Source organism: Aptenodytes patagonicus, chromosome 1 (genome assembly GCF_965638725.1).
Source record: "Aptenodytes patagonicus chromosome 1, bAptPat1.pri.cur, whole genome shotgun sequence".
NCBI lineage: Eukaryota > Metazoa > Chordata > Aves > Sphenisciformes > Spheniscidae > Aptenodytes > Aptenodytes patagonicus.
The window spans coordinates 205,401,034-205,425,402 of NC_134949.1; the positions used below are offsets into that span (position 1 = coordinate 205,401,034).

Sequence of the window (24,369 nt, forward strand, 5' to 3'; positions counted from 1 at the left end):
GCCTATTTAAAATAGGGGGTTACCATGAACAATGAAGGAATTAATAAATGCATGGTAAAAAATTATTCCGTAGAAGTGGAACTGCTGTCAAAATGACCAGAAAAAGGTATTTGGTAATAAGTTTAGAGTTTTCTTTAATGCAAAGATGCTGTTTATGACACAGAAAGAAAAAAGCAAACTAATAATTTTAACAAAGAATCTAAGCATATTTAACTCATGTCACCCTTGTGACTAGAAAATAATAAAAAATGCCAAGTGTTGGCAAGCCAATTAGAGATTTTTGAGGTTACTCTCATGTTTGTACTCAACAAGAGCAGTCAGGCATGATTTTGTTACTGTTCTGGCCCAATACATATTTTATTATCTTATGCTAAAACACTGGGGATAATGGAGGCTATGGCAGATTTTCATGGACAGCTTTTTACAGCAGAGAGTGACAGTTGACAGGCTGGGATCAGCAAGTAAGTGACTGACAGACAAAGCCTCAGTCTTCTAATAGTATTTCATGGTGATCTTTGTGTGTTTCACAGCACATACAGTATCAGTAGCTCTAATTCACATTTTCATATATCGAGCAGAAATCTGACTTGAATTATCAGGCAGAGCCATGAACTGCTTGTCCTCCGCAGCAGACTTGTTGTGCTGCCATTAACATGTCAGCCTTCTAAAATGCAAGCAATAGGTGAGCTGTTCCTTCATACAAGAAAGGACAGACCATCAGCTTTAGCTTGGTGCTGCATTTTTTTCAAAAGTAGCTCCCTTTTTTTTTAATTGCAACTGCAACAAAATTCATATTGTGTTGGTCATCAACATTTGCTCTGACATAAACCACAGGTCTCGGAACAAAAGCTTCATGTTAATAAGGTTTTGGTTTTCCTTGAATATGTTTTTAAAGCATTTCTATTTAAAAATTGGTTTTATGCTCTGGTTTTCTGACATGATGACTTGAGAAGTGGTACTAATATCTTGTTGAGATAAAAATAATCTAATGTACTTTTTTTTAATGGAGAACACATTTACTTTGAGTATCTAGTCCAGTACTTGTGGAGCTGTGTCCCTGGGTCAATAATCATCAATCAAATATGTTAAGGATTGTTCATCATTCTAGAAAAACACTTTTTGAATGCAAGCAGTCAGAAATAATCTGTTGTATGGCTTTTTTTTTGGGGGGGGGAGGGAACACCACCATTCTATCACAGTTTCCCTGTATTTTTGAGAGAAGGAGCAGCAGTGGAAGAGAGTGGATTTTTTTGTTTCCTTTATCCTTTTGTAAAATCAAGGAAAGCTCCCAAGGTAAAGCGAACTTGCTTACCACTTGCATTAACTTATACAAAGTCTCTTGAGTAATCAGTTGCTGTCATAAAACCAGCTCATGGTGAAATGAGCTGGGGTTGTGCTAGGCTGTAGTCAGTAAAATTAATTGCCTTGCTGCTTCCCAGACTTAAGCTATTCCTTTACTCCTGCTATCTTCTTTTCTGTATTATAATCAAGGTATCTTAAAAGCAAAATGAGACAGCAAAAAGCTTACTTTCTTTTGGTTTTAAATCTTGCTAGTGTGTTTATCTTCAAATAAACTGAACTGCAGAATATTTTAGCTCCTCAAACTATGCAAATCCAATAGCACTTGAAGGGAGCTCTTTTTAACTGTAATACTCATCTAGCATCTGTGCCAGCCAGGACTTTGTGCCATCAGTAGAAGGCATAGGAGGTGCAAGACATTTTATTCCGTCCATTCATCAAATGTCAGCATGGAGCTTTGCAGACTTTTAAGTATGTGAAAAGATGCTTTGTTTCTGCTGGGGTTTATTAAACCATTTTCACTAAGTATTTCTTTCTCTTGGCCATAATATCTTGAGCATTCTCACAGGGAAAGTAATACCATTTTTTTTCCTCCTTGAGGGCAAAGGGAAGCAACTTAGTTTTACTCTGTTGTCAGAGTCAACATATTTCTTCTGTTTCCACTACAGTATTCATAATAGAATACATGTAATGTAATAAGACAAAGCTGTGATAAAAATCTCAGTAGTCCTTAACAGAAGTTTTCCAATAGTATGACATCTGGTACTTTGGCTGTTTTGGGGGAACCTTTTCAGACACCCAAATAATATTTTCCTTTAATAGTATCAGAAGCAATAATGTAAGACCAAGGAAGCCCTCTGATAGCTCTCTTGGCTTTCCTGAATATTTGTATTTTTTTGAGAAGTTCTTTTTGTATTTGCAGAGAACAGTGACACTGAGAAAAGTCAGTGCCTATTTTTTTGTCTTGCCTTTGGAGCCAGGATGCTTGTATGGGAGTTGACTGTTTTTGGATGAACACTTCCAGATGACAGCATTTTGTACAATATGTAAATCCTTTCCCACCTTCCAGTAGTTATGACTTACCACCACAGATTGTTGGAAACAAGTAGATGCCTATGTTTTTAAAAAGTGCTACCCACTTTGATACTCATTAATTAAGAGGCGGTACAGAAATGTGCTGCTCTAAGGATGTGAGTGCCTTTTTAATTATTCTTTTCCTGAACTTCTGGGGCTTGTGGCTCATAACCCAGTGGTATTTTGTTGACCAGCACATTAGCCATAGTCCTGCTCTCATGCAATCTTGGGTATTCTGTTTGCCTGGGGGATGGGGATTTGGTGCCCCAAAGGGAACAGTGAGCAATAACATTTGTGCTCATTTCTTCAATATGTCATACAGATGGTGTGAGTGAAATGCTGCTCACATTGTTTTCTTGTATGGATTTCTTCATAGGAATTGTAGCATCCTTTAGGTTTATGGGAATAAAATTACACCGTATGGGATCCAAGTCTGTGTGCAGGTATTCCCACCCATGCACATACCTAGATACCTGAAAGCATGTGTATGTATACAAGAGGATGTTATATATGTGTATGAAAGTGATCACACTTTACGTCTTGATCCAGACATTATCCAAGATGAAGAACAACAGATATCTTCCTTCCCCACCCCAAGTTAAAAGACTGTATTTTTAGTGTTTTAAGGGAGAGCAGGGGTGGCAGGGAAGGGGTGTTCCCATCACCCCTCTGAAGCATCTGTTACTGGTTGTGGATGAAGAAAGGACTACTATTGAGTGGTGATTTTTTTTTTTCCAATCTATTTCCCTTAATGTAAGTGTTGTGTTTTGTCTCTGCCTCATTAGTTGTTGTTACCATTAAGGAAATGTCTTCAGGAAGATTAGTATCAGTCTCATTTCCTCAGCTTGGAGGAGAGGGGGTAAAAGAGTCGGGGTTTTAATCTGGTTTTGAGACGTCATACATTGTGGTTAATCCAAAGTGCAGGTTAGTAATTTCTAGGTTTTTATACTTTTGCTTTGTGTTTTATGTGGTAATATCTCAGAACTGGGGTTTAAGAATCGTTTTGAGTTTGGAACCCGTTATTTTGACCTCAGGACGGCATTAGGAAGCCCTTTCTCATCTGAGGCCTCCAGCTTCCTCACGGCTGGCGGTATTGAAGTTGGAGCTACTGCACTTCCCAGTTACTTTTGTACAACTGCAGTTGAGAGGATATTCATCAAAAACACAATCCAAATAATTGTTGTACCAGCGGCTCCGCTTCTGCATAGTGGAAACAGCTACGTGTAAGAGCCTTTCTCATGCTTTCACAGCTCTAATGGCAGGCTTGGTTTTTGTTTCCTAGTGCTGCCCACATCCTTAACAGAAGACATTTCTTTTTTTCCAGTTCAACTGTCAAATTCTTTCTAGGTTATTTGTCTACTTACATAAAGACTTTAAGGAAGCTGTGCATCAGCTTTACCTGAATTAAGGGTGCTTTTTAAAATATTCCAGTAATCGAGATCTCTGGTTGATCCTATGTGACAGTAGCAGGACTTACTCATATTAATGGTTTGTCAAGAAAACATCTATCTCTTTTAGCAAAGCTTCCCATTCTTCTCTGCGTATGCCATTAGCAAGACAGGTTCACCTTAGCTATTGCACTAGGTTGTTGGCTTTTGAGGGTGGGAGGTGATCTAGAGGGTCTGATGGACCCTGGTTGCATGGCCAGTTTAGTAGCTGGCCTTCGGTCTGAAGCTCTCCTAAATCTTGTGATTCAGCTATTGCTGAAGTGTGTGAGAAACCTGCTTGGTTTGGAAGACTTGGAAACAACACAAAACCAAACCAAAAAAACTTGGAGGCAAGATAATAATCATTATTGTAACATAATAAACAGGTTTCACATTACTGCTCTTGCAAATCCACACTGAAATACTGACAGCTTAATGTACATTTTCGTGTTTTCCAGAATATTTTTGCCTTTCTCTCTACATTTGAATCTTTTTTCCAGAGGTCTCAGTTATTGTTCTTTCTGGCTTCTCATATTTCTGCAGTTTGGTGCTAGTTAGAAAATTGGCTGTTCTGATTGTGGTTTGTTTGTCTGCAGTCGGTTGCACATTACATTGTGGTGTCAGTGTTTTGGTTGGTGGAAATGCTTTGTCCAGCTGTTAGGCAGAAATCAGACTTTGCCTGCAGATTGAGGTCCTTAATGCCTGCTGATCGTGTTTGTTTTTATTATTATGCACAGCAGTCTCCATGGCACTTGATGTGGTTTTGGAACTTTTTCTGCAGTTTTGGACTAGGCTCTGAGCAGACAAATTAGACTAATGAAGTATGCATATATTTTTAAGCATCTGTTGAAGGAGTAGGTTGGTTGGTTTTGAGCCACACATGGCTTTCAGAAATGAACTTCTAGATCCCTGGCGTTGTGGTGTTCTATGTCATACACCAGAAAGATGAAAAAATTGAGATAATGAAAATAAATATTTTAATAACTCCTGAATGTGAAACTAATAGATTAAACATGCTTGTTTTCTGGAGGCTAACCCCCCCCCCCCCCCCCCCCCCCAAACATGCCCATGCCACTTTACCTATTTGGCAACTCTGCAGCGAACCTATCCTAAATATTTCTAAAAGATGTCCCAGACTTATTTCTCCTTTGCAAGTATTTCATGAAGGCTTTAAAGCAGGACTGTATATGCAGCTGTGCCCAGCGCTGTGCTGGCATTTCTTATATAGAGCCAAGTGAAAACAGGGTTAAGCCACGAGCATAAAAACTCATTCTGGTTTGGGAACTGGCAGTGCAGAGCAAGGCAGTCAACTGGCCTTCAAACTCCTTTGAAGTCTTCGTGTGTCCAGCTTTTGCTTTGGTCTTTATTCCTGCCCTGCAGAAGAACTGTGGCTAGCAGGCTAGTGTGTTAGATGGGGGAGCAGTAAGAAAGTGAGTGGAGATAAATGGTCACCTGCAGGTTGTACAGATGGTGCGTAGGGTGTCAGCTGGTTTTCCTTCAGTGTTGCAGTGTAACCTGGATGCTAGCCATGCTGTCTGGCCAATGTCTGTTTGGAGATCAGGTAGCCTTAACAAGTTTAAATGCTGCTCAGTAGCTTAAACAGAAATATAGTGCGCGCACAGAACATTTACGCTTCTGTGTAATTGGCAGATTATCCAGATTTATTGGTTTTGGAGTGGGGTATAGCAGTGTCCAGGAACAAGCTCCTTCACTCAGGATAGAATTATCATTCTATGGTAATGGACTGTGCTTCAAAAATTGCATCTTTTTTCAATTTGGAGCCCAGGGTTGCTCAATGTCCTTCAAAATTTCCCCAAATCACTTTTTCATATATTTTAAAGTAGCGAAGCCTTGTTGCATGCTTGTGGAAAGATGTTTGGAAGATATCCTATCCTGTATTTTCTTAATTAGAAACAGCTGGCTCTTAAATATAGAAAAGCAGCTACTGTATTGTACCAGAGGCAGTGTGTACTAATACTCGTGTCTACAAAAAAAGTCTGTGTTTTGAGCCCCATTGACGAGCAAGGACAAACTGAGAACGTATGACTTGCCATACTGGATCAGAGCATTTCTGATGTAGGCTGCGTTCTGTATAAGAAACTTGAGGAGGAAAACCGAAGAGCTCTGCAGTGTGGGTTTGTCATGTATGACAAGGCTTTGTGTGCATCTTGGTAAAAGAAAAAACTTTTTTCTGTTGGATAGCATAACTGGAGAGTAGCCAAACAGTTTTTACGCCTCTTGCAAAGCGCTCAGCCCCTTTTGCAGTGGCATCTTTTGCAAATCAACTTTGTAGACGAAGCGTGCTACGTGGGGGATGGGTAGGGTGGGCTGGAGGGCAATGCGAGAGGCTTCAGAGCCAAGAGATTTGGGTCTGCCTCTGCGCATGTTCACTATTCGGCACTCCTGTCTGTGGTTGTCATAAGTGGGAACCAGCCACATTTTCCAGGCAGTGTGAAGGCATCGAGCAATATCCTGTTCCTACGTGGAATTTATTGCCTAAATGGTCTGGCATGATGAGGATGGGCAGGAGAGAGAGGACATGAAAGTAGAGAGATCAATATGCTGCTGTTCCTATAATCTCAAGGACACAAAGAAAGTAAGGTGGTAGGGTAATTGTGTATGTAAGATGGTTTTTGAAAGAGAGTTTAAGCTTATAGCAATGAAGCTGTGGCTCCTTTAGAAAATAAGATGAGCAGCAGATGGGATCTATTCCAGAGGGCAGGAGGTGACTGTGAGTTGGAATTAGTGGTTGTATAGCTTGCTTTGGTCACACTTAAGTTGCTTTGTTTTCTGATGGATGCAGGAAAGCCCAGAGAGCAGATATTTGGGGTTTGGTTGGGATGTGGCTTTTCTCTTCATTCCCTGGGGACAGGAGGGTCATGTTATGTTTTAATTTTGGTATTATAAAGGGGGGTTGTTTGGGGATTTTTTTGTTTGTTTAGCTGAATTTGTGCTCCATGCCACTGTTTCTTTCCTGCACTGGTTGGATTGCATTTTTGTAAGAGACAAGCATAACTATTTCATGTGGGAAAATATTTCCAGATCAATTTGAAACATACCTTTATTCCCTTTCCTCCCTACAGTATACGTTTCATGAGATCATTTCTTCCCAATTGTATTATGTCAAAATTTGATCCAAAAAGCCCTGAGGAGTGGAAATGATCTCTTATATTGTTCTAAGGCGAACATGGGTACAGAGGCTTGAGGAGTAGTGAGGCTGGAAGGAGTGCGGCCCTCCCAGGTACCCTGCCTGCTGCTGTGGGTCAGCCAGCGCAGTCTGTCCCCTGCGGCTTTCCTGTTAACTCGACAGCTGGTGGCACCGATGTATCTTGTGCTGCTTCTCTCTTGGTGGACCTGGCCAACAAAAAGCAATTCTAACCTGAATGCAAGTTTTGGGAGTGCCTTTGGGTGTCTGTGCGGCAAGTCAAACTGCACCTATTTGGCTTGTGGAGTGTAATTTCTCATTTGGCTACGTGTATCACTTGAGCTGGTATTTCTATACCAGTAACCTTGTCAGAAGGCATAAGAAGGAGACTGTGGAAAAGAGTAACAGTGTTGTAAGAGTGGTGCTAAGCAGATACACGCTTACGCTTCTGGAGAGCTATATTTTCTTGAGTAGTACGTGATTCAATAGGATTGATAGGAAACAAGTACAGAGGATAATACAGGTGTTGTCCATAACATAGTGTGACATAGCCTAAAGTGTGAAGGAGCCACTCGTGACTGGATGTGCCATCATTGGTCTCTGTAGCATAAAACCCAACAATGGCATTTCTCGGTAGCTTGATGTTGGGAAGCGAGTTTCTTTCACCGCTAAGAGCTGCAGTCTCTTGCCGAGCATCTTGCAGGGCCCCATTTTGCAGCTCTGGACATGTCTCCCTTTTCCGGTATATGACTGAAGGCAATTTGGTGCTTACTGTAGAGTCAGCAGGCCAATGCAGAGAAAGCTTGGACAGTAGTGTTGTCACACACAAAAAAAGACAAGTAAGTATAAACATACTTTCTCTATAGCATGGAGTGCTTTTTGGAGGATGCTGGGGAGGAGAAGGAAGGATTCAGTACAGTGGCTGAACTGTAGAAGAAATGTTAGAATTGACACAAAATGGCGTTTTTGTTTTCAATTAATCAGCCCAAATTAATGGTGTCAAACAGCATTTCTCATTTCTCTAAAGGTGCTTCTTACCACTTCTTACCCTGTCCAGCTGCTGGGAGATGCTAATTCATTTCAAAGAAATGAACCAGAACAATATTATATACAAACTTATTTCCTTCATCTCATTCTCTAAAGTGATGGACTCATTTAGATTGAAATTGCATATTCAGAGCATTTCTCATTTTCAGAAGGTTTCTGGGAAGGAAGAGGATGAACACCTACTAACCATCAGTTCCACCTGTAATAGTCTGTGAGCTGCACACAGTACTATGCAAAGGAGATGCTGAGGGAGTGGGATTCTTAGTTGGAGAGAGGGCAAGGAATATAAAGGATAGAATGAAGAAACATTGGCTTTCAAAGTTTCCATGCCATACTCAATTCATTGCTTGCCATTGCATGGGTGTGCAAAATGTGTGAGTGACTAGAAGAGAAGATAATGTGGTTAGCAGAGTGTGATTTTTAGACTGTACAAAAAATGACAATCACCTTTGCAAGGACTTCTTTTGTGCAATATTTTGGAGCAAGCATCTGTTTTAGTAAACATCTAAAGGGTTTTATTTTGGTATGTCTTTTATTAGTACTATGGTTCGTGTAGTATGTAGGCTGTTGCTTGCAGTGTTTTATGCAACAGTGTATGTACATTCACTAGAACAGCCAATGTTTGGCATTTTATTTTCACATGTGGAAGAGGTATTCTTGTTTTGGGGTTCTGAGAGAATCTGAGAGAGAGATGCACCAAAAAGGGATATTTTTAGGCTATTTCTATTTCAAAGGAGGACGAAAAGTAACCACTTCAAGCCTTGCTTCAACAGAAGCTGCATTCAGGGAAGGCCTTTCCAAATTCAAGTGAAGTTTCTCCACTCGATAGAGAAATCAGAGGAAGTGATGGTGAATTTCTTTGATAGTGTTATACGGTTGACTTTCATTGTGCTTTTATAAAGTTGGATGCCAATACAAAAAGAAATGTTAAAAAAAGGAGGAGGGAGAAGTGAGCATATGGAGTAACAAGATAGGTATCTGGTTGGGAGCAGAACAACAAAAAATAAGGCTCTGGCAAACTGTTTTCCTTAGGTACTTATAAAAAGTGCTGTTGTCATTTGGGGTTAGGCAAAATCTCATTGAGCTGATGGGTCTCACCTCTACTGTTCGTTCAGAATATATTTGAAGAGCAGTTGAACTCCTGAATTGCTGGCATCTTCACACAAACCAAAAGATGTATGAAAGGCAGCCACAAAATCCAAAATGTTTTCCAAGAGCCCAATAAACATTTAGTAACAAGTGTATTTGGTTTCAACTGTGTGTAAGGGAGAAAATATTGCTGAGGGGCATGGAACTATATTGAAAAGTTGGAAATAGCCAGAGAGGGGACTGAGAGGGATCTTTTAAGTGAAATTACTGGCTGGATTTAGAGCTGGGACTGTGAAGAGTAGGTGTGTTCTGGTCTTCTGATGTTAGAAGTCAGAAGAATAAGTGTTTATCATGCTTTTCTTGTGCAAGCAAGCAGAATTGTTTTAAAGCCATATATAGTCTGCATCATCTTCTAATGAAAGTGGCCTGCAAGGACTAAAATTTAGCCAAGTGCTGGCTGTCACAGGCAAGACAAAGTAAATGACAACCTGTAGTGGATCTGGGGTTTATTTCAGAATGAGAGAGATTAGCACTCTTACCCCACTTGATTATTCTCATTCACTTTCTCCTACCACAGCGTTATGTTCCCTAGGTCTCGACTTCCGTTCCTTGCAGGGAGGTCACTGCTGGCCTGGGAAAGCTGGGCGGAGAGTTGGGTTGGTTCCTGCTGTGCCACTGCTGTCAGTGTTGACCACCCACAACTGTTACTGGTCAAGGTCCCTGGCCATTCCCCAGCATTCATCTCTATCCATGTCCCTGTTCTCTGGGATCTTCTGCCACTTCCAGGATCTTTCCTTCAGCCAGTATGTTCACCTTGTTCTCTCCAGACTGTCTCTCGCATTTTTTCCAAGACAATCACTTCTTTTCGTGGACCCTTGTTTTTGGTGTGGAACCCCAAGCCCCTGGTTTTCCTCATCTAAATAGTCTGTATGCAGAAGCACAACACATGATCAGCCTTGTAATTGGGGGTAATGTCTCATATCTCTTTATTAGTCAGAGGATTCAGGACATGCCACTTCTGTTTAGTCTAAATGTTATCAAAATTTACAACCAGCCTGTACCAGTTGCAGCTAGAGCAGGCTTCTGCTCGAGAGTTCAAAATTTCAGTTTTGGACACCCAAAGATGCACACACACCCTCCTCCAGTTGTTTGCTGCCTTCACACTTCAAGCTACTTTCTGTAATGGGGCGTCAAGCAGTTTTGTACGTATTGGATTCTGATGTTGTATATGCGGAAGAGAATTGACATGTGTGCCTCAGAATCAGTCTTACATTCTCCAGCAGGAGTAAGTTTTTTCAGGAGAGGCTCATCTTGGGATGATCCTTTGAACTCCTCCCATCCCAGAGTGCCTGCCTGTTATATGATCGTGGTTTATAGCTGTGTCTCACACAGTCAGTCCTACTGATTTTACTGGAACTACTTGAATAGTTTCTATTTGTGGGGATTGCAAACTCAGGTCCATAGAAATTGTTGTGGTTTCAATCACAAGTCCTGGAATACATCGATTTCTCATTGAAATATTCTTATGGATCTTGTTAGTCTTGTTTAGGGGAAGGAAAATCCTCTCCATGAATCAGCCTAACTGGATAGATACGGTCTTGTGGGAACTTCATAAGAGAATACTTTTCCTAGAAAGCCAAACTGCTGTGTGCCAAGCAATCTGTTTTCTTCCTGTAGATCTAGGGGTTTAAAGTGTTGCTGAAATATTCTTGTCCATGATGCTTGTGAAGTGCTGATGTAGCAAATATATTTATCATTAAAGGTTTAGTTCCTTTTCTCCCACAGTCTTCTAGTAGAAGTACATGGCTTTTGTTCTAAGGCTTTCAAGCCGCTTGTAATATACACAGTGTGTGACACACACCTCGTACAGGGTGATAATGGAGGGGAGAATGGGCTTTGTTAGTCACATGGGTGTGAATATTTGGAGAAATATTTTTGTGCTCTATCTCTGACATAACATGTGGGAAACGCTGCGTCGGTCTGGTTAGTGGCATAACAGGAGCTTCCTGTATGTGACGTGTCCGTACAGTGCCTGCAGGGCTTGTTAATGTTGAGGCCCCTTACGCTGTGGATGCAGAATTTCAGATTTCTGAGAGCAGAAATGGACTGGAGACCTACGTAGAAAAGATTTACTAAATATGGCATGTGAATGTTAACAACTGTAGATATGTTGTAGCATCAATTGCTCTCATCTGTTGCATTGGAGCTCTTTCCAAGGTTGGGTCTTTTGTAAGTGATTAAACTGTTAAGTTCGTTGCTAAACTGACAAACTTGGATTGAACAGAGCAAATAAGTGCAAGTTAACCTTCTGGATACTCATTAAGGGGATCCTGGGCTTTCCATAAAGTAGGCTGTAAGCAGATATGTGTAAGTTTATCAGCTCAAATGGGAGATACAATGCGTCTGCAATTACTTTTTACACCAGAATCACTTTAGATACTGCTTCAAGACAGACTACAAGAGGGGTTGTGTGAGAGAAAGAAATGTCAAGAGGGGCAAAGAGAAACAAGAGCTGTGGAGGACATTGCCTGAGTTAAATTATGCTCATTAATTCAATTTGAGGCAGGAATGTGTGTAAATAAACCCTGGCAGCTGCAGCAGCTCTCATTTCTGCAGGGCTTTGGCAGGAATGCAGGGGCCAATGGACATGAAATCCTGGCGCTCTTTTGAGAAATTGCAGGCAGACAGCTCTGCAGTCGGGAGAAAGAACAATCCAAGATTTACTGAAAAGACGTAATCACTTTAAGCAGACTTGAAGAGTGTGGAGTTTCAGACATGCAGATTTGGAGGTAAAATTAGTGCAGACAAAAACTAAGTCATTGAAAAACCATGGGGCTTACCTAATTCTCCTGGGTTAATGGCATTATTCACGTTCCAAATGTCCAGCCTCAAAATGGAACATGAGAATTGTAGCTGTACCATTCGGTGTCTTCAGAGTAACCTCAGTCTGGGTTTTCACACACAATTGTCTACAGGTAGTATAACTGTTTGTGCTATGTACAGAAAGTCAGATATACTGGCCACATGAAGTAAACTGGCTTGTGTCCTGAGGAGTTTAGTCTTTGGTCCTCTTCCTGATATTGGATCCCCATGAGTGCCTATAAGAGCCATGGTCCTAGAATTTGCACCCCCTCCCGCCCCCTTCCCAAATATTCAGAGGACAGATATCTCAATGGGTGCTCCAGAGTTAAGGATGGGAGAGGGGCAGTTCTGCAACAGTTAACAAGTGACAGATGGATTCTCAGATCAGTTTTTTCAGTTGTGGTTTTTTAGTAGTAGCAGTTGCTATTTGTCTGAAATCTGATTTGAATCTGAGCTTGACATATCAATGTTATATAAAAAAATAAATTTTAAAAAAAGTGAACAGTCCCTGACCAAAGGAGAATCCTTGGTTTTGCTGGCTTTAATCTAGAATTTTAAAGAAGAATGTCACCTAGAGCTAAAGCAGTCTGAATTTTAAAGGCAGCCAGATGAACTTTTTAATAACAGTATTTGAGGTAACTATTAATTGATTATATTTTACCAAACACTTGAAGTTAGTTACTGATATATGACAAAGCAAGATTTTTTCCTCAGATGAAAACCAACTTCAGCCTAGGTCCCCTATTCTATGGATTTTGGTTTTTATCTCAATTCCATTGTCTTCAAATATTTGCATATCTGAACATTTCTTAAAAGTGTGCTGGCAAGGGAGCCTGTGTGAAAATGAGATCTAGTAAGGTCAAAACCATAGAGCAAAAGCTGCAAATGGAAGAACTTGACGTTAGCAGTAATAATAATGCTTAGTATTTGGATGTTCATTGGGTTTTGGAGTAGCTTCTTTGCTTTGCACATTAGATAAATTAGTGCATACAAAGATGCGCATGTATTTAATTTTAACTTTTTAAATATAACGAAGCTTGTTAATAGCTTTTTTATTTTTGAAATTTTAAAGTTTCTTTTATAGCACTTTGAAATATGTGTGTGTTCTGACTTTACTACTGTCTTTTTCTGTTGGATGTAGTACAGGCACCTGTGTATGGCTGATGATAAACCAAGAGGCACTCAGGGAGTTTCACAAACAAGCAGATTAATTGCTCAAATTCTGAACTGGAACTATTTTGTTAAATAGCTGTGTCTCAGCAGCAGAAGCAGAGCTGCATTAAATACATTGACTAACATGTCGTAAGTTTTTCTTACTGCTCTGTGAGAAAACAGCACATGAACAGACCAGAGATTTTTGTGCCATTGTATTTGGAGCACTGATGGACATTTGGAAACGTAGGTCATAAAAACAGGGAACTGGGAAAAGGCAGCCCAGCAGTCAAACAAGGATAGACCCAGTCACACATAACACTTGCATAATTTTGTTGAAAGTGGCATAAAAACAACAGTGTGCAGAAGTTTACTGGTCCTTCAGACAGTTTAATTACAAGCTTGTCATAAACCTGTTTCTTTTAGTATGGAAAGTATCTGCCTGAGCAGTGGTGGTCAAAACTCAGGGCAAACTGCTGAGACTTCTAGGACATTTTTATGCTAACCCTTTTCTTAAGCTATTGTTTACATACTGTGTTATTTTTTCCCCTTTCAGCCCAGCTTGCCCTCGACACTATTAGCTTCAAACATCACCTAATGTGAGATTTAGCAATAGAAGAGCAGCAAGATCTGCTCACACCTGCTGTCTTTTCAATAGCTGCCTCTGGGTCAGTAGCCTCTGGCTGGCTTTGCTGTTCTGGGCAAGCTTGAATTTTAATCATTTGGTCCTGTCAAGAGCAGTGTAAGGAACGCTTTTTCCTCAGTCTCAGTACAGTGAGCCTGAGCACGTGTGCAAGTCCCCTGGAAGTCTCAGCTTGCTGCTAGCTTTGGCTGGAATAAAATCAGTTGTGATTTGTATTCTGCCTCTTGTGGGCTTCCTTGGTGATATACAGAGAGGCATCCAGTGTTTAAAATCTACACACAGCACACCCTCACTGGTGTGGTTGCTTCCCTCTAGCTTCTCTACCCATTGCTGCCCAGATACGTACAGCCAGCACCCTGACTTACATCCCTGCATAGGTGCACTTGGGTGCAGCTGCATTCATTCCAATTCACAACGGCTGCTGCCTGTGCTGCCTGCTTTTTGTGTATGCTCAGAGGCATGCAGTGCTTCAAAACATCATTTCTATTAATGCACATGCATCTTCTTGTAGATAAGATTTTCTGTTTATTTGTCATATGTCTTGGATTTACACCGTTTCCTCTCTGGCTGCTCAGAGACAGCTGAGGAGCAGCTTTTGCAGCTTCAAGTTTGACTCCTTTTCTCTTCAGCTGGCTCCTTGCAGGGCCCCTGAGCTGTGTGGGGCTGGCAGCTGCAGTCCTGCTTCCCGCTCGTTCCTTGGGCCCCTGCACCTGTTCAATTAACCACCTCAAGGAAGGTCCCATCCAGTGACAGCTTCTCCGTTGCCCCAGACTGTGCAGTGCATATTCCAGTAGGGCTTCAAAAGAGCAGAAAGGACTTGAGGAAGAAATTTTGTGAGCAGTCCAGCAGTCACAGCAGGGGATTGAAGGGCATTTTCCAAAGTGCCTTCAGTTAATTAGTGTTGCTGTGGCTAAAGACTTACTGGAGCCCCCAGGTACAGCTTTGAGTGCTAACTGCAGAGAAGGCCCTGAAAAGTCATTTCAGCGAGTTATTTGCTTTATATTTGATTTCTTCCATTTTCCTTTTTCTTCTGAAAGGACTCAACTAGGACGGGAGTCGCAGCCTCACTGAAAGGGAATTTACCACAGTAGAATATATCACTGAGTCAGAACCCTTTCTCCCTGCTTAGCTACTGCTGGCCGTTTGTGTAATCTGTTAAACAGTCTGGAAAGTTTTAAACATCTGTGAGAGAACTCAGCTATGAAGCATAAAAAGCAGCTAGTGCCATCTTAAGCTGAAAAATCAACTTGATAGTCTAAAATGTGGCTGCATTGCTGTGCTGTGGTCATCACAGTGATGTGCAGATCCCTTCCTTGCCACACCTGTGCTCTGCTGTTAGGATTTAGCATTCCAAAGCCCAGTCAGCCTCCTGTGGTCTGCCTGTTTACTCTGTGCAGTTTTTTCCAAATGTGGAACTTCCTCCTCCTTCCAATCTATACTGGCCAGCATCTCAAATTAAGTGATTTTTTTTTTTTTAGCCTTGAGCCAGTGATGGGTTTGAAATCTGTCTTAAGGTCATAAAGCAAGAAGCTGAAGTTTATAGCAATGGAGAAGGAAAAGATTTGTATCTTGCGCATGAGCCGATATATGCTTTCTACCACATAGTGTTATCAGATATGCTGTTTAAAACACTTGATAGGGGTGTTTTAATCAAATTAATTCCATTAAGAATAGTTTTCATATCTGCCAGGAAAGGTGGATGCTTTTCTTGTTGGAGCCGGAAGCTGGAAGGCTGAGAGGATGGGAATGTTAGTATGTTAAAGTAATTATTGCTGTGATTTTATAGACTAATAAGTTGTGACCTTTCTCTGCCCTTTCTCTGCCTCTAGCTGGAAAGCTGGGAATTTCCCCCTCGGTGATAATCTAAATCTGCTATTGTTGAATTCTTATGGTGAAAAGATCCCAAATGGCTGTCAGCTTTCCCGTAGAATCTTGCTGTGGGCTTGAGCAGTGTCCCTGTAAGGCTGGGGTGGGTTTTAACGTGACTTTAATTCTGCAGTCGTATGTGTGCTTTACAATATGACCGCTACTATAATTGCATATTTGCCTTCAAACAATAGCTTGCAGTGCTGTATAATTTCTTTCATGACTTCGGTACATGTCACATTTAATAGTGCTATTTACTGTGCTGTGTGCAAGATGATACATTCCTTGAAATCTTTTTTTGAGGGGGAATACAGTAACAATTCATACACACCAAATATGCTAAACTGAATACTAGAACATAGGATAATTGTGGAAATGTGGTAATTTTAAGCCCATTTAAATTAGCTTTCTAGCCTACTGCATCATCCCCTGAAATCAAAGAAATGATGCGGTACAGAGCTGCCATCTAAATTATTAAAATGTGTTCCTTGGAGAATAGGTATGTTCATATATGTAAGTCTAACGCAATAAAGATTTATTGGATTTTCTGATAGTGGGAACTGTGTAAATAGACAATTGGGGGGGAGGGGAATTACAAGGGGCTGTATACCAATGATCAGGTAGTTAAAAGAAACCCTTGTGATGAATAATGTTTCTATTTAAGAAATATGTATCCAACATTTTAATGACAGTATTGAAATACTGTACTTCAGCTGTATAATACTCTTCCTGTAGAGGAAAATCACCAGTGCTAGTTCAAGGTCACTTTTTTCCCTGGCTGTGCCTTTCCCAGCCTTGAACTACTTGAACTACTGCTTCAATTCCCAGTTATTTTCCCATCCATCTGTTGTCTACCTACTTGTCAGTGTTGATTTCCATGTATTCCCTGCCACTTTATGCAAGATCTTTAAGGGAAAGAGAAATCAAGGTCTGATGTAGCCACTCTATTCTCTTTTCTCCCATCAGCAGCATTCAGGATTGTTCTCTTCTCCTTCTTTCAGCAGTCCCACCCCCTCAAAAAACACATCGTTTGCTGTGTCTCAAGCTCTTTTGCATCCATTCACCTTCTTTTATTCAGTAAGCTATTACTTTCCTCTGACATTTAGCAAATCACACTGGTTCTCCTACCTGCCTCACAAAATAGTCTCCCACGTACTTTTTTCCTGTTGTTTCTTTAGTCACTGTAATGTTGGTAACCCTTTGTGCAGTTTCCACTTCTCTTCAACCAGGACTGTCTTCAGTCCAGTTCCTCCATCTCCCTATCATGGACTGGCACCTTCTTGACTAATTCTCAAGCCCCTGGCTTTTTTTGTCTCTGTGTTTGGACAATGCTGGTATCATCCTTCTAGAAGCCACCTCTTGTCCCAAGCTATCATGCTAGTGCCTTACCATCTTGCTTCCTATGGGAAAGAAACCTGATCATACACAGCAAGTTGTAGTTATCTTTTAATTATACAAGACACTACTGAGAGAAAGCGAAGCAGGTCCTTACCAGAGTGTCCGAGCAGAATAGTGACAGAGTAATGAACAGAGCAGAAGTCTCCTAACAACTATTCACTTTTTATGTCAATAAAATCAAAATAATAATTAGTCAAGATTATTGACTAATCTTTTTAAGCAGTAGTGGTGTTTTGTTGTGTGGAAAGCACATGGCAGATACTACTGCGATTCAGGGAACGAGTTGTATTAGTAGTCCATGGTCACAGGTGCCCTGCAGCACTGTGCTAACTTTTTCCATTTACACAGTCTGATTCAGGAAAAGCAGTGCAATGGATTTTAAAATATTATTTTTCTGTACTTGATTTTGTAAAATACATGCTAGACAGTTCTTCATGCAAATGTGTGGTTGACAAGTAGTTATAAGTAGTGTTCAAAAATAGATGTGCAACTGTGACATCTTACTAATCATCTTCACCCATATTTTGATATAAAGATGTGTGTGCAAAACTTTGTCAAGGGGAGAAGTACATCAAAAGGGTTAAGAACCCATAGAAGAGATTAAGGATCAAATGGCTCTACAGAGGAAGAGGGAACTCAAGACTGAATAATGCTGTGAGCTTTCTTGGAACAGAGCACTGCCAGCTGCTGTTATAATCCCCTCACTCTCAACAGGCACACAGTGAGTCTGGGACAATCATGTCTCCGAGTTCAGTATTAAATGAGCTACTTTTGAAGCTGGCATGCAGGGTTATGTCATCCTCTTGATGAAGTGGCCTGTAGTGTGCATCCTTACACATCTGTAACCACTTAGGAATGCCCATAAAGTTTTCCAAACTGTTACAAACCACAAGATGAACAAGAGTACAGAAAGGATAGGGGAGGGTGAACACTGGATTTTATAATGAATAAGCTTCCAGTCCAGAAGACAGTAAATAACTTTGGAGGAGAAACTTCTGCTCTGACTAAGCACTTTGCTTTTTTCTTTTTTTTTTTTTGGAAGCTAATCTTGTTAATACCGTGTCACTGGATCTCCCTTTGCATGGCTTGTACTGAGCAGACATCTGGACTTACGCCTCTTACAGGCAACATGCGAATTCAGCACAATAGTGGTAGATGCAGAATGACATTCATACAGTTGTTGGTCTTCTCACAGTTACAGTGGGCTAAGCTGAGAGATGTAGGTAGTAACAGAAGTAGGTGTGTGAACACGTGAAGGGTTTACATTTTCTTTTTGAAAATCATTTCCCCCCCACTTGATTTTTCCCTTCTCCACCCCTCATCTTCCTGCTGTCCATTCCAATGACTATCTGCATCTTTCGGTGCCTGCATCTGTTTGCTCAGAAGAGATCAGGAAGCAGGTTGCTGTTTCCCTTCACCCTTGAATTACAGTAGCTGGTTTAAGAAGTATAAGGCAGAGGCCAGCCCATTATTCAAGATTGCAGGCTCCACTTGAACTTCCATGGGGATCACGGTCCACCTCTTAGTGCAGCAAAGTGTAATGTGGGAAGCACTAGTGCAGAATAAAGAATTTAAGAATAAGTTCGTACTTTTAGGCAGGCCCTAATAGTTTTACTGAAACTGCCCCAGTGTATATTATAGATCAGACTGTAACACTGACTAGATCAATATCACTTTTCCAAGGAGAGTCAATAACAGATTGTTTGCTTGATGCCGAATCCTTTAATTCCAGTGTGGCACTAAGGGTCTATGTCAGGAACTGCTAGCAAGTTGAGGGGCCTTCAACAGAGCTGTGAAAGGGGATCTGGCACTCACACCATCTTCCTCTCCCATAAAACCATAATCCTTGTCTCCATCTGAGGTGCCAGCCTCCTCCTGAAGTGCTTCAGGGCTCTGACAAAGAGCCCCCTTCCCTTTCCAGTACAGGTACAAAAACCAGCTTTCTGGTCTGGCTGGAGCAATCCTGGCTCTCCACATGCATGGGCTCCACATCTGCCAGCATCCTGTGTGCCAAAATTTCTTTCATTCTGACTTGCAGTCAGTCAAGAGCAAGGACGTAGTCTAGCACCTGGCTGCACCTGTCCACTCTAAATAACTTCCCATACCTATTCTTTTTAAAATGGTAGAATGGAAGGGATGAAAGGGGATTCAGGGCATTATTCCCTAAGGAAAAATAGGGTTTTAACTCAGACTTGCAAATGCATTTTATAGTTAACAAGCTTTTTTGTATGCCCTTGTGTCTGTTGCTAAAAGCTGTGCTCTTTCTGTGCTAATTATCTCCTTCCTTGATTATGCCAAACTCCTCTGTTCTGATATCCCTAATTCCCAAATCATACTTTCAATCTCTCCAAGCTTCAGCAGCTAGAATTCTCTTTCTAGCCCATTAATCAGACCCTGCATCACTCCAAATTCCTCCTCAAGCTCCTCATGCACTGTTTCCAGTGTTGCCAACTCTTGCCAATTTATTACAAGCAACGTGAGCCTGGCCTTCACTCAGGAGGCCATAGGAACAGGAGAAAATTTGCAGTATACCCCTTCTGCCCTCATATGCTTTGGAAATCGAGTAAATCTCCACCTGACGTACTATAGCATTGAAGGAAATTGCTCTGTCCTTCAGGCAAGGAACCCATATCCTTACAGTTGTTAGTGATAGACATTGAACATATGTACCCCTCAATGTTGTCTATGATTTGGTGTTACTTTGGGCAGTACCTTGCAAGGTGCTTCAAGCTTACTAGCATCTTGATTTAGCAACATAGATGAAACTTTCCCAACTGCTCCCACCTTCTATGGCAGACCCATTGGCGTGCTGCATCCTGTTAAGTGTCCTTTTGTGTTGCAGAAGGCTGACGGTTCTTCAAAGCATACGATGTTTGGTGTTAACCTTCTGGCACTTTGGAGTTCTGGCTTTGGTTAGGTCTTCTCCAAAGCAGTTCTGCAACAGGGCACAGCAGGTTGCTGTATGTGATAAATATTGTCATTGTTGTTTGTGCTTCTCCAGGAGAGAGTCCGAAATGAGAACACAGACTTTACTTAAATTTTATTTGTCTTTGAACTGACACATGATTTTATAACTGATCTTTCAGTATTGTTACCCTTTTATTTCTTGCTGCTCACCACCAAGGTCAAGTATTTTATATATAGTTTTATAGCTTCTGAAGCGTCAGTCGATCCTAGTCCTCCCTAACCTTTCTGGGGCTTAATTTTGTATTAAGGATAATTTTGTAAGAAGGAAAGGAATATATTGTGCAGAACATGTCATAGACAGAATCTACCACTCCTTTTTTCCAAGATGGTTGTGATAAACAGTTGAACATTTGGCGGCCCCTGTCTGTCTGAAGAAACTGTGGTGGTTGTGCGTGCCCATCTATATAAGAAAATTTCCTGCATTGTTCTGTGGAAGCTTGTCTTTGCCAAATGCCACTCTAAAAATTTGTTGGAAAGGGAAGCATCAAAGCAGACTTGTGATGCTCCATTTCTGCTGTGTTCAGGGGAAATGAGACCTTGTGAATAGTCCAGAAATGTCTAATTACACTACTGATTTCTTTCCTTAATATCACCCTAGATCTTTCCAACTTTCCAATTGAAACACATTTTAATAAAATACAGCCATGAATATGGATTTCTACTTTTGTCTATGCTCCTAAAGTGTGTTGCAATTTCAGTGTATGCAGGCATCAGGTAAGCTCCTCTTTCGCTCAGTCATCATAGTTTTGTTTTGACCCCAAATAATATTGCATGTTCTTCAATCTTTGACCTCTTCTGGCTGGTTAGTTTTTTTTCCTTTGTCTTTTTTCATGATCAGATGCTCAGTGTAAATTTGCACAAGGCAGTTGAAAGTCTGGCTGTAACTGAAATGATGTTGAATCAGGGACAATTTTAATTTGGAAAGAAGCACCTTTGAGTGTCAATAATCAGGAGTCAGCTCCTCTGAATTCAAACCAAGGTGAGATCTGACTTCTTATTTGCAGGAATAAAAGGCTAGTGCATATTCTCACCATGTTGCCAATTCTTAAATGTTTTTAAGACAAATAATCTGCATTACAAAGATTTTATTTTCAAACAGGTATTTTGAGAGTCAGAGGAAACTCTGGTAGCCAAGGTTTATGCTACTGTACACAATATGCATCAGGTGTTTTGAAATAGTCATGTCCTGAAGCAATTTATTTATGGAATGGGACTCTTCCTGTTTTTTAAATGATAATTTAAAACTTTTTTCTTGAATTCACCATGGAGAACATTTATACCTCATCTTGAGCGAACAAATAATGGAGCTGAGAGAGTGCAAGAAGCCTTTCTCTAAGCCCAAATCATCATTTTGCAAAGACCAGCAGAAGCTCCCAGCAGCACTGGTTTTGTAAAAGCACCGAGTTAGAGCAAGAGGACAAAACGCCCAGCGAAGGCCAGCTGTTGGCCAAAGGTAGAAAGGCAGTAGACTGTTCGCATACAAAGCTTACTGGAGCTATTACTTTGGTTGAACAGGAGCTTTAGCAGAGACCAAATGAGAGCCAGCCATCTACTGCAATATAATTTCCACTGTGGTCAAACTCCTGGTTTGTACCAGGGTCACTCTCCTATGGGTTATTTGTCCAACACATGAATCTACCCTGCAGCTTTTCCCTTCTCTGGGCACTTCAAGGGGCACTTGGAACATGTCTTCTCTATCTGCTGCCGTAGTTCAGTGAAATCTGAGTAAACTTAAACTACTACTGAGGCAGGATCTTATGCCAAACTTCTTTGAATTTAGCCAATATATTCCAAAGTTTAGGAAGAGTCAGAACAAGGCATGATAACCTAATCCTTATTCTTAACACAGAGGCTAAAAAGACACTTCTGTTACTTGTTTAGCACAAAGTTCTGCTCTTACAATTTGAAGCTATTATGGTAGAGTAGCTTAAAAGTCACTTTGTTATACCAGGACGGTACGATGTATGGTGAAGAGTCTGCCAGAAGAACAGTACTGCATCCCTGAAAATGAATCATCTTTCATCCCCTGCTAGGATATGCTGCTGACCTCAGCATGCCTTGTTGTTACTGTTTTCATCATCTTTTTAGACCAGGGTTTGCGAAGGAGATAAATACCTGACTTGTGCACATCCCAGATCCTTTTATTGATGCTTTTGATGGGTTTAAAAGTGTATGTGAGTGTATGTGCCTTGAGAGGTTCTTGGCCTCTTGTGTCCTGGTGGTCCTGTCAGTCTTCATATTGTTTACAGATAAATATGTTGGTGATAAGTTAAGCCAAGCTAACAGCCCTTCAAAGAGGGACAATCACTATGTAAGCATGAGCTCTCACTATTGCATGGACTCTGGATTGGGCTAATGTACTGCAGCCCAGACTCCTGGGAGGTGCACGAAATCTGTGAGTTCCAGCATGATTCAGAGGAGAAGCTTAAAGACAGGTTAGTAGCCTTGTGGTGCAGAAGGAGAACAAGCAGGTCATCAAATTTAACAAGCCTGCGTGAATTGTTGAGCCTATTCTTCCTGTGCAGCTTAGACACAGCCATTACCTCTAAACAGGGGGTGCTCTTGAAAGTCACGGGGTGTCTTTAAGAGTGATACTGTATTTTCACGGTTTGACAGAGTAATTCTACCTGTTCCCTTCCACATATTTCACTTAGTTCAGTTGCTCCTCAAGTAGAGGTGTTCATTCCTCTATATTGCAGAGTAAGAATGGTGTAACAGAATTTAGTTACTGAATCTGCTAATAGTGCCCCAAGTTGGGGAAGCACTTCTTTCTCAATAGTTGTAACAGCAGTGCAGTACAGAGGAGCATATAATACTTGCAACCAGATCTCTGGAGCACTTCTACAATCACAGTAAGTAGGATCTTACTCCAGTAGCAACAGGATCATTTTGCTTGAGGATAAATGCCTTCTGCACCACTCTGTACAGAGCAGTATGTCTTTTTGTTAATTACTGGTATTTATCTTGAACTTGAATCCTGTCTTGCCATTTGATTTTTTTCATGTGAGGTTTTCATTGACAAGTTAGTTGTAGTGATTTAATGGCACTGTTTCTTCAAGAGGCTTTGCTTTAGCTGCAGCTGTCTTTTTTTGAGCTATATCTAACTATAAGATAGTCTATGTTAATTGTAAAAATCTTTTTTGGAAAAAGCATCTTATGCTTAGTTTTATCATTCTTCGTAAAATCTGGGAATACTTTCAAATGTACTTAAGTGATAACGTTTCTGCTTCAAAAATGAAAACTCTCGGGGCCTTATTTCTGCCTGATGCTTCTGCAGGCAAGATATAATTAGTGTCATCTAAAGATTCTTGTTTAAAAAAAAAGAATCCTCTGTATAAATGCAAAGAACTGAGAATGAAAGGATTTAACTGGCTTATTGTGAAAGGACACAGACCTATTGAGTGCAAAGTAGGTAACCCTTTCAGCTCTGTAGTCTATACTTTATGTAACTTCCTAGAGACTCCATATCATCTAGCTGACATCTTGCCCTGGAAGAGGAGGGGAATAGAACAGGGTCAGAGGTGGGGTGAGACAAGCAGGCGATAGCCAAGTGTCTGTGCCATTGCAAGCAGGCTTCTGCACAGAAAGTTTCTTGAACCTTCCGTCAGGGGTGGCGTTAAATAAAAGTTTTTTTTTGTTTTGGTTTGTTTGGTTTTTTACCTGGAAAATTAATTATCAAGTCGAATACAGTTGGTTTACAGTGAACTTTGATACAGGGAATCCTCTTCCAAATAGTTTGCACATTGTGTAGTGTTGATTGTGGTTTGTAACAAGCCTCAGTTACTCACAAGGCCCTTCAATTGATGTCCTTTCTAATTGCATGTCCCCCATCAGCATAAGGCCCTGAACGTCAATGATACAGCTTTTCTCTTTCTTTTCCTGGGCTACTGTATTTCAAGTTGGAGCTGAAAAAGGCAGCGTAGTCCCAGTGCCTGATGGACTTGATCCTGCAGGCTGCCTAGGATTGAGGAATTTCAGCACTTTGTGCAGGGCTGAGCAGTTCCTCAGTGGTGGATGAGTGCACCCATCATCTGGGGGTGGTTCTCTGCTACTGTGGCCCCGGGATTTGTGTGGTTAGGTGTGATGCTGCCTCACCTTGGTTTATTGACATTGTCGCTGTTAACCCTGATCTTCTGCTCCAGAGACATGGGGACAGAAGTGACACCCAGCTAGTTGACACATTGATGTTGCATACGGTTGTGTAGGCCTTCTGCAGCAGGGCTAATTGTATCCATAAATGCACTTAAGTGGGAGAAATATCTCTATTGTAAGATAACCCATCCAAATTTTTGACAGGTTTATTTAAATACTGTAGTGTTTTTGGTTTGCAAATCTATTTATATTGTGCTTTTCATAGCAAGGAGGAAAATGTCATACCTGTTTTACTGTATACTTGTTCT

At 40.9% G+C, this 24,369-nt stretch overlaps 1 protein-coding gene across 5 annotated transcripts in view; it reads left to right on the top strand.

Annotated features, from left to right (window-relative positions):
- The window catches only part of ATP8A2 (ATPase phospholipid transporting 8A2), a 339,748-nt gene that overhangs the window by 241,480 nt on the left and 73,899 nt on the right, over nucleotides 1-24,369 (top strand). The window lies entirely within an intron of this gene.